Genomic DNA, 10,407 nt, shown 5'->3' with positions numbered 1-10,407 from the left:
TGAGGGAAAGAGTAAAAAGCCTCTAAGCTTTTCCATACAATTCCAGTCTTCTCTATCATAGCAAATCATTTTTTAATGGTTGATCATTCTAATAAAATTCACCTTTTAATTCTGATTTCATGTTAGGATAAGGGATTAAAGCTAAGGAAAAACAGCTTTTCCCATGAAGAGGTCATAGCATAGAAATGTTGGAAGTATATAAATAGATAAAGCCAAATGAATAAATAAAGCAATATGGCAAGGGCCCTAGTGGAAGTCACATGAAGCACAGAGTACCTGGCTTAGAACAGGGAACCGAAGGCAAAGGCTGGGATGTCCTGAAAGAGAAGCTAGGTAAGCAGCCAGCAGTTAGTTTTTCAGGAAAGCTGAGAAAGCCAGTGAATAAAGGCATTACAATGTGAAATTTTCAAAGTATGCCTTCCCTGTGATAAGAGTATGGGATTTGAGTCATAAAGCAGCAAGAGCTATGCAGAAACTAGGATTTTTCAGGGACTAATTAGCATGCTCACCTTCCCAACTCTGTGAGTGAAATTCAGGTCATAGAGACATAGGAGTATTTGAGACAATAATAATTAAATGCAATAAAACACACACACACACACACACACACACACACAAATATGAATCCCTCACTTGTTCTAAGATTGACCTGCAATTTTCACCTCATTTTATAGATAATAATACTGAGGTACAGGAAGATAAAGTAACTCAACTAAAGTAAACCATGGAGGATTTTTTATTATTTATTTTTAAGTTGTAGTTGGACACAATACCTTTATTTTACCTATTTATTTTTATGTGGTGCTGAGAATAGAACCCAGGGCCTGGTACGTGCTAGGTGAGCACTCTACGGCTGAGCCACAACCCCAGCCCTGTAAATCATGAAGTTTTGATTCAGTCTTGGAATGATGGTACCAATGTCCACATCAAATAAAAATCTACATCCAACTACTATGAAAAAATATATGAGTCACCTGTAGTGCTCACCATTCACAATTTTCAAACTGATAATTTCATTTCCAGACTTTTTATACATTACAGAGAAAAGCTTCAAGTGTTACATGGCGTTCTTCATTTACCCTATGAAAATCACCCTACTCAGTTTGAAGTAGGATGAAATGACACTATTGCCTTACCACTTCAAGCCACCCCCTGCACAGTGGCACAGATCTGCAAATGGGTGACTTGATTCTCAGGCAGGGATGAAAAAGAAAAGCTCTCTAACTAGTGTGAAAAGAGCAACTGCTAAAGAAGGAGAAATGAATGAGATTTCTCAAGTTGCTGTTCGCTTGGCCAACCTCCAGCTCAGGATGAAGTGGGCACTTTTCTGAAGACCAGGGGTCGCTCAAATCCAATTGCTTACAACCTACAGGTAAGCCCCCCATCCCCCGGCCTTTTTAAAAACCATGAAATCAATCACTGAATGAAATCCTTGTAAGTTAGGAGCATAAACAGTCCAACCTCATGGCTGTTTGTGATTATAGCTGGCAAAATGAAAGATTGTTCAGTTGATATTAATAGTTAAAACGACAGAGGTGGGGGGAAGAGAGCAAGTTAAGCTCATTTAGTGCTTCCAGAATGAGGAGACCACTTGTGGGGAAGTCCTTGGATCTCAATGGGGATGCCCAAGCCTCTGTTCTATTTGACCTTCAAAGAGTTACCTTCATCTAGAACAGGTGTTGATGAGTGGAAGTGAAAACCTGACTCTGCCTGGTATTTCTCTGCAAAAGAGGAAATGAAATGTCCCTTGGCTTAGCTTACTCTCTGATTCAGTGAGATTTCCTCCATTGAGCATAAAGTACTGCTGAGAATATCTCCTGGAGAAGAGAGCATCTCCTTTCTAAGAGCAAAACCTACTGAATATTAGAAGAAAGCCATTTGTAACAGCCCTCCCAGGTAGAAATTTCCGAGGTGTGCTTCTGGAACAGGGCTTAGCAAACTATAGAGCAAGGGCCCCGTGCAGCCCTGGCTATGATGGAGATGATCCATTAACACCAAGAATGGATTTTATGTTTTGTAACTTATTAGAAAATAATCAAAAGAAGAATGATATTTTATTTCAAATTTCAGCATGAATAAATAGAGTTTTGGGGGGACTTTGCCATGCTCATTCGCTTATATATTATCTGCAGTTCTTTCGTAATACAATGGCAGTGGACAGTTGTTAGAGAGGGTATGGAGGCTGCAGTTCTATAAATTTTTCTTCAATATTTTTGGAGTTGTAAAGTAACAGAATGCTTTTATTTTATTTATTTTTATAAGTGCTAACATTCGAACCCAGTGCCTTGCACATGGTATGGAAGTGCTCTGCCACTGAGCTACAACCCCGACCCTAAATTATTTATTATTTAGCCCTTTATAGAAAAAGTTTGTTAATTTCTAATTTAGAGCATTAAGAAATAAATCGAGTGAGAATAACTTCATTTCCTAAAACTTCAGCCCATCGGAAGTTGAACACTTCTCAAAGTTCTTTGCAGAAATCCAGTTTAATCTGCATGGACCTTTGGGAAATCAAAGAGAACCACAGATTTCTGGTGAGTATGATTGAAATAAACTGAACACTGGATGGAATAAATTTACCAGGTTTGGCACACTGCATTAAGTCAAATTAAATTCACCATTGTGCTGCCAAATCACTCCTAATTACTGTACTGAACGATATGAAATCACAGTTTTTGTAGGTCAAAAATAATTAAATGTTGGCAATTTCATATGGCTCATTATTCCATAAGATGGAATCTATACGTTTGTTTTCATATCCATCTTCTAGTCCGGGATAGTGAAGCATGCCTGTAATCTTAGAGACTTGCAGGGCTGAGGAAAAAGGGGAACAAGTTCAAGGCAAGCCTCAACAATTTAGAAAGACTCTGTCCAAAATAAAAATTTAGAAAGTTCTGGGTATGTAGCTTCGTGGTGGATAGCTCCTGGGTTCATTCCCCCCCACCCATAAAAACAAGAAAAAAATCATCCTTTCATCAGCTTTCCTCTATCAGGAACTGTACCTGATTTTGCTTAATTTTCCAGTGTTGAACAAAACAAATATATAGTTGACAAACTAGTAATCAAACAGTATTATTAAATTAAATTACAATAATTAAATTATAATTAAAACTATCATTATAAATTATAATTAAAACTATTATAATTAAATTATTATTATTATCAAAGTTCCTTATAAATGTTCTATATTATAATAATGTTACAAAACATTTGTAACATCAGAATAATGTTACAAAAAAATAGTGACACTTCAAGAAATACAATGCTATGGGATCCTTAGAGTTTTGTATGTCTTGTATGGTGGCACAGGGGACATAATAGGTTACTCATGAGGGAACAGAATTTCAATTTCTGCTTTTGCATTGTTCAGCCACTAATACATCTAGGCTTAGAACTCTACAATTATTGTGGATTTATACTATTTCAAGCAGAATATTTTCCTCTTTTTGGTGAAAGAAAAACAAAACATTACATCAAGAATCCAAGATGTGTGTGGATGTATTTTATATATATATATGGTACATAGCACACATACGATACATAATACACATATACATACATGAGAATCCATACTCATAGTCTATACATACAATAGCTGTGTATAGAAGTTACATGTAGTAAATTCTTTGGGTTAAGCCACATTTACAATTTCCATAAAATAATTACTATTATAAACCTTGATTAAAGCAGTCTTCAGGTACAATGGAAAAACATTTTCTCATTTTTGACTTCTTTTTCTAATTTATATGTTCACGGATCTTAACCTTATGAAAGCAAAAGACATGCCTAACTCGCTGACTAGTCATTAATCCTGCAGCATCGCTCCTGGGTTACAAACATATGAATACTGAATGTGGACACAAAGAGAGAGCGAGAATCTGCAGGAGGTCAGATGACAGAAGCAACCCTGAATTCTAACCACAGATCTAGATCTTTTTGAGCAGTTCAGAATATAATACCTCATGTTCAGCCCAAATCAGAAGAAACATTTTAATAAAACTGAAGTGTGATATTAGGAAGAAAATAGGTTCAACCTTACAGGAAGCCTTAAAAACATAAAAAAAAAAAAAATCTTCAAGACCAGGAGCTGTGGTAGCTTTCCATTTTACATGAAATAGAAACTTCATACTCATTCCCTTGGGTAACTTTATTTAGTATTTTTTAAGGTAACTGTATTTGTTTCCTATGGCTCTTTTTACAAATTACTGCAAATTAGTTACTTAAAACAGAAGAATTTTATTTTCTGCCTGTTCTGGAGTCCAGATGTTTGAAATCAGGGCTTTATCCGGGCCTCAATCCCCTCAGGGGCTCCCAGAAGATCCATTCCCTCCCATTCTGCTTCTGGTGGCTGTCAACATTGCTTGGCTTATAGCTGCATCCCTCTCTGCTTGGTCTTCCTATTATCTACCCCTCTATGTATCTTTGTTCAATCTCTCTACTTCTTTCTTTTTTTAATTAATTATTTTTTAAATTAGGTATATATGACAGCAGAATGAATTTTGGTTCATTGTACACAATTGCAGCACAACTTTATATTCTATGGTTGTACATGATGTAGCATTGCACCATAAGTGCAGTCATAAATGTACCTAGGGTAATGATGTCCATCTCATTCCACCATCTTTTCTGCCCCTATGCACCCTCCCTTCTCTCCCTCTCCTTTGCCCAATCAAAGTTTCTCTATTTTTCCCATGCCTCCCTCTCCCTATTATGGATCAGCATCCACCATCCAGAGAACATTCTGCCTTTGGTTTTCCTGGATTGTCTAACTTCACTTAGCATTATATTTTCCAACTCCATCCATTTATCTGCAAATACCATAATTTTATTCTCTTCTAATGCTGAGTAATATTCCATTTTGTACATATACCACAGTTTCTTTATCCATTCATCTATTGAAGGGCATCTAGGTTGGTTCCACAGTTTAGCTATTGTGAATTGAGCTGCTATGAACATTGATATGGCTGTGTTACTATAGTATGCTGATTTTAAGTCTTTTGGGTATAGACCAAGGCGTGAGATAGCCGGGTCAAATGGTGGTTCTGTTTCAAGTTTTCTAAGTAATCTCCATACTGCTTTCCACATTGGTGACACCAATTTGAAGTCCTACCAGCAATGTATGAGTGTGCCTTTCCCCCCACATCCTTGCCAACATGTATTGTTGTCTGTATTCTTGATAAGTGCCATTTTGACGGGTGTGAGATGAAATCTTAGAGTAGTTTTGATTTGCATTTCTCAAATTACTAGAGATGTTGAACATTTTTCATATATTTGTTGATGGTATGTTTATCTTTTTCTGAGAAGTGTCTATGGAGCACTAATCTCCAGGATATATAAAGAACTCAAAAAACTTAACACCAACAACAACAACAACAACAACAAAAAACAACCCAATCAATAAATGGGTGAAGGAGCTAAACTGACACTTCTCTAATTCTTTCTTATAAAGACTTGAAATGACACTTAGTGTTTACCCAGACACTACTGGATAAGCTCCTCTTTCATGATCCTTAATTCAATTCCTTCTTTTTTCCCACACAATATTAACATTCAGTCTTTTGCTGTATAAGGTGAATCACAGATTCTACCTGATAGGAAGTTAATATATCTTGTAGGACCATAATTTCCACTTGTTCACAGTAATAACATCATATTAAAATGTACCTTAAAGAATTGCTTGTAAAATTTCTGAAAAATAAAAAAGGAAATAAGGCCAAAATACCCTTAACCTTACTGCTAATTAGATTATTTTACTGTAATGATGGTCTTCTCCAAAAGAGTCATTTTCTTGGGAGGAGAGAAGGTATATTCTGTATTAGTAAATAGATATGCCACATAACATGTAGAAAAGAGCAACCGCTAACAGGACACATCACCAAAGCTGTGATCAAAAAATGAAGAAAGAAAGCTGACTGGATTACCAAAGAAATTTCTGTTATTAATTTTTCAATGTTCTTTTTTAACCCACAAGAAAGATCCAGTAAAGACCTTTTATTTGATTAAAAACAGACTCTAATAAAAGTGGGTTAGGATCACAATGATAACCTATATTCAAGAACATGAATAAAAGGTGCCCTTGAAGGAAGGCTCACTTGTGTTCACATTTGATACTGGGAAATAACTTTGTTGGGGAGTGATTGCTACCAGCTGTGAGCATGTACACCACACAATAATACCTCACCCGTGCAGCCACTTGGAAAATTTCTTCCTTGCTTTCTCTCTCTGTCCTTCTCCCATGAGTTTCATAAAATATTGCCAAATTTTTCTCCTCTCACTGAATATTGACTTTTCCAAATCCTTGTAAATAAATAGAAAGAAACTTCCATCTTGAAAGGACAGAAAGAAGAAACACTGTTTACTTGTTTCACCGGAAGTATAAGATTGGCAAGATCTTTCCTTATAGACCAGTGTAAAACAAATTATACTGTTTTTCCAATTGCACTGATGAGCTTTTTATCTTCATGACCTGAAACCACCACTAAAATATAAAATATTAAATAAACTCTTTGGAATAAGAGGTGCATGGACCTCAATAAAGCATCATTAACCTATAAAGTCTTGCCATGAAAGTAATCTGAAATATCACTCTGCTCATCCTCCTGAATCTCAGGTGACTTCTGGATCATCCCTGGCACGGTAATTCCCTTCCAGAATGTCTGCTGCATCCTTAAGTAGAGAAAGTTTACAAAGTTCTTGGTTCATAGATACACAATATTTTTTCTTTTAAATATTAAATATTTCAGTAGAATGATTGTTTAAATAAAATAGTCACCATTTATTTTTTTTAAAAAGACATTAAATGGAAATCATTGCCTTAATGCATTTATAGGCAAATTAAAAAAATGTTTACATGATCGGTGTGGACATCACTGTCTTTTTTAAAAAAATTCCTGATGCAGCTAAATGAACAATAATAAAATAAATAGGATTTGGGCAAATCATGTATTATGTTTAAAATAAAACCAGAACAATAACTACAGAATGCTTTGCTGCTGCAAAGAAGCTAAGCAACAAATAGTGAATGCATTGAGACAGAAGGTGAGTAAACTCCCTACTTGCCCCTCACTTCTCTGTACCACTCAGGTTAAACTGATGCCCGTGGCATTTATAATCCCTACATCTGTCTTCACACTCAACACCTTGCATTTTAATCGGATGCCCCTACCCCAACCCTTTCTTCATCTCAATATAAACATTGTGAGTATGGGCTATATTACCTCATATTATTAAAATCTTAAAACACAAAGCAAGATCTGTCTTAAGTAATAAACACTTGTGGAATGAAAGAATGAGAAATGATGTCACAGAAAGATGGTAAACTAGACTCACACTCAAGCACTCTTGTTTTAGACACCATCTGAGACTCATAAATCCATTCCTTGTTCCCAATGTCCACCCAGTCTCATGTCCCATGAGTAATCTAATTGTGAGAGGTATTGCTTATTGATTGAGCAAGTATTCTGGGATGGCATTTTACACCTATAATTTCTGTAGCAACTTTACCTCTAGAGCAGGTAAGAGTCACTCTCCTCATTTTAGGAATGAGAAATAGATACTTCTGCTCCTAAGGAGTTTTTTTTTTTTTCAATCTTAAGCACATTTGTACATTCCTTCAAGTTGCTGTTCTTTCCATCATACCACCCTGCCCCGTTTTTCTAAAAAGCTTCTAGGGCTTCACCAGTGAAAACTTTGATGAAATCTGTTGTAATCATATTTGTCATGAAGATCAGCAAAGTTCCAAAGTTCAGTCTCTTTTAGAGGCTTAGAGCTTGATAAGGTAGCTGTCTTAGTCTTCTGTTGTAACAGAACACCTGAGGTTGGATAATTTATAAAGAATTGAGGCTTATTTCACTCATGACTGGGGAGGATGGGATGTAGCAGGCTTCTGGTGAGGGTCTTGCACCGTGTCAATTCATGGTGGAAAGCAGAAGAGACAGTGGCAAGTAGCAGAGGAGCATATGCAAGAGAGGTACTGTGTTTGCTAACAACCCACTCTCAATAAGAGCAAGAGCTTCTGCAAGCCCAGGTTAAACATCAGGGTAGAGACCTCATGACCTAATTGCCTCTTTCAGATCCCACCATATTTTGACATTGCTGCACTGGGAATCAAATTTCAACATAAGTTTTGGTGGGGACAAATCTCAACAATGATATTCTCCAAGAAAGATTTTGAGTATCCTAGGCATGGGACCTCCAGTGTCCAAAAGTGCATGGGGAGCCAGAGGGCTTCCTGATTCCAAGCCCCAATAATGACAGAATGGAGAACCCATTAGTGATAATCCGCATGGATCAAGAATGGAGAGGCCTTCTAGAATATTCTACTCTGTATCCAAGCATACATGACTTTGCAAAACTCTTGAGGAAAACATAAAAATAACAGAGACCAAATTTCTGGGTAGGAGCGCTCGTCTCAGTCGCGGACTCGCCATGGCGCGGCAGATGTCCGGGGAGCAGGGTATCACCCTGCGCGGGAGCGCAGAGATGGTGGCCGAGTTCTTCTGGTTCGGCATCAACAGCATCCTGTATCAGCGCGGCATTTACCCCTCGGAGACCTTCCCCCAGGGCAGAATACGGCCTCACCCTTCTGGTGACCACCGACCCAGAGCTCATCAAGTACCTCAGCAGCGTGGTGGAGCAGCTGAAAGTGACTGGCCACCAAATGGTCTGCGTGTCTCTTTTAAGCAGCATTATGCCCCAGATTGGCTGTACAAGGGCTCAGTTCAGAAGGTGGTGGTGGGCATCTCGAACATGTAAAGTGGGGAGGTCCTTGAAAGGTGGCAATTGGATACTGAGTGTGACAAGACTGCAAAAGATGACAGTGCTCCCAGAGAGAAGTCTCAGAAAGCCATCCAGGATGGTGACAGTGACGTTTCTGCCGCTGTTGGAAGTTTCTTGTTCATTTGATCTACTGATTTATACAGACAAAAAGACTTGGTGGTACCTGAGAAATGGGAAGAGTCGGACAGTTCATTACCAATTCCGAGGAAGTCTGTCTTGGTTCATTTACTTCCACGATCCACAGAGTAAACAGCATGGTGGCCTCCAAAATTCCTGTCAATGACTGAGGAGGTTAGAAGATGCTGTATCGTAATTCTCGGTGTGGTTTTCCTGAAACCAGGGCAGCTGCAGTTGATGTGTTGTTTCATGGAGGACTTTTGCTGGTGAGCCAGCCCCATTCTGGATGAACTGTGTGTAACTGTTGTTTATACCTGAGTGGCCTGCCTCAGGGTTGATGTGGAGAGTGCACCGCGCTTTTTTCAGAGCAGCCAGCAGATCCTATCAGCATTGCAACATGAATTCCTTTGAACATGATCTTGTAGGTGGAAAGTGTTTTGCTACAAAGCTAATTACTTTTCTCAATTGTTTTGGTCAAGTAATTGGCTCAGAATATAGATAGATTTTAGAATATAAAATAATATAGCAAAAGAGCTCTGAACAGTCAGAATCTTTGTTTAGATCCTGAAAGTAATGAAAAATGCTTTATTGGGGGTCTTTGTCATTTATTATATTGTATAGTTTCCACATGGGAAAAATGCTATTTGGTTCTAAAATATATATATATATATATATATATATATATATATATATATATATATATATATATATCCCATGAAGCAGGAGATACTAGTGCTGTTTAATTCTTGTAATACAGAACTCTGAAACACTTTCAATGGTTTATAAATCAAGCTTTGAGTGATAAAAAAAAAAATTCTGGGTAGATCAACAAGAGGAAGAGGGTTCAGAATAAAATTTAGTTTGATAAATCTTTAAACAATCCATTGTATCATTTCTCACAGTCCTGGGACTCTGGGAAAATTTCATACCTGGTATCAAATGATGAGACCATCTACCATTTTAATAGTAGTGCCCATTAGCCTTCATTTTCTCTTTATGGAAAATAACAAGGGACTACTTTCTTAGTCTCTTCCTATGGAAAAAGACACATAATAAACATTTTCATTTTCTATTGTTAAGATAATCACTTTTCCTAATGATTTCCAAACCTGACTGACATTCACTATTAAGGGGGTGAATGTTTTTATTGTATATGGTGCTGTGTCCTCTCCTGAGATAATCTGATTCACTGTTTTCCAAATCCAAATATATTGGTAAAGCAAAGCACACTGAAATCTATCATGAAACATTGATCATTAAAAGCAAGATTGTCCGAATTTCTACTCCATTTCTCTTTAGTTAACAGAATTGACCCATATGCTTGGAGACCTTTTGGCAGATGTCAGGGAAAAGGCATCAGACTGATCAATACTGATTCAGCTTTAAATATGGTTGAAATCCCTTTTATTTTTGCTTAATGGAATGGTTCAGGAATGAGATTATTCCATCAAAGGAAAATTATTTTTATAAAATGGAAAATTGGCAACTTACCCATTGAAGTCTGAAAGAAAC

At 37.1% G+C, this 10,407-nt stretch overlaps 1 pseudogene across 1 annotated transcript; it reads left to right on the top strand.

Annotated features, from left to right (window-relative positions):
* Positions 1-8,427: 8,427 nt before the first annotated feature.
* Positions 8,428-9,476, top strand: LOC308633443 (mitotic spindle assembly checkpoint protein MAD2A-like; annotated as a pseudogene). The gene is made up of 2 exons: positions 8,428-8,644; positions 8,698-9,476. The product of its transcript is annotated as a mitotic spindle assembly checkpoint protein MAD2A-like (transcript).
* The last annotated feature ends 931 nt before the right edge of the window (positions 9,477-10,407 follow it).

The sequence above is a fragment of the Spermophilus citellus genome (assembly GCF_964194105.1).
Source record: "Spermophilus citellus genome assembly, chromosome: 14".
In the NCBI taxonomy this organism is placed as follows: Eukaryota; Metazoa; Chordata; class Mammalia; order Rodentia; family Sciuridae; genus Spermophilus; species Spermophilus citellus.
The sequence above is the reverse complement of the archived record's forward strand: the minus strand, read 5'-3'. Positions and strand labels throughout refer to the sequence as shown.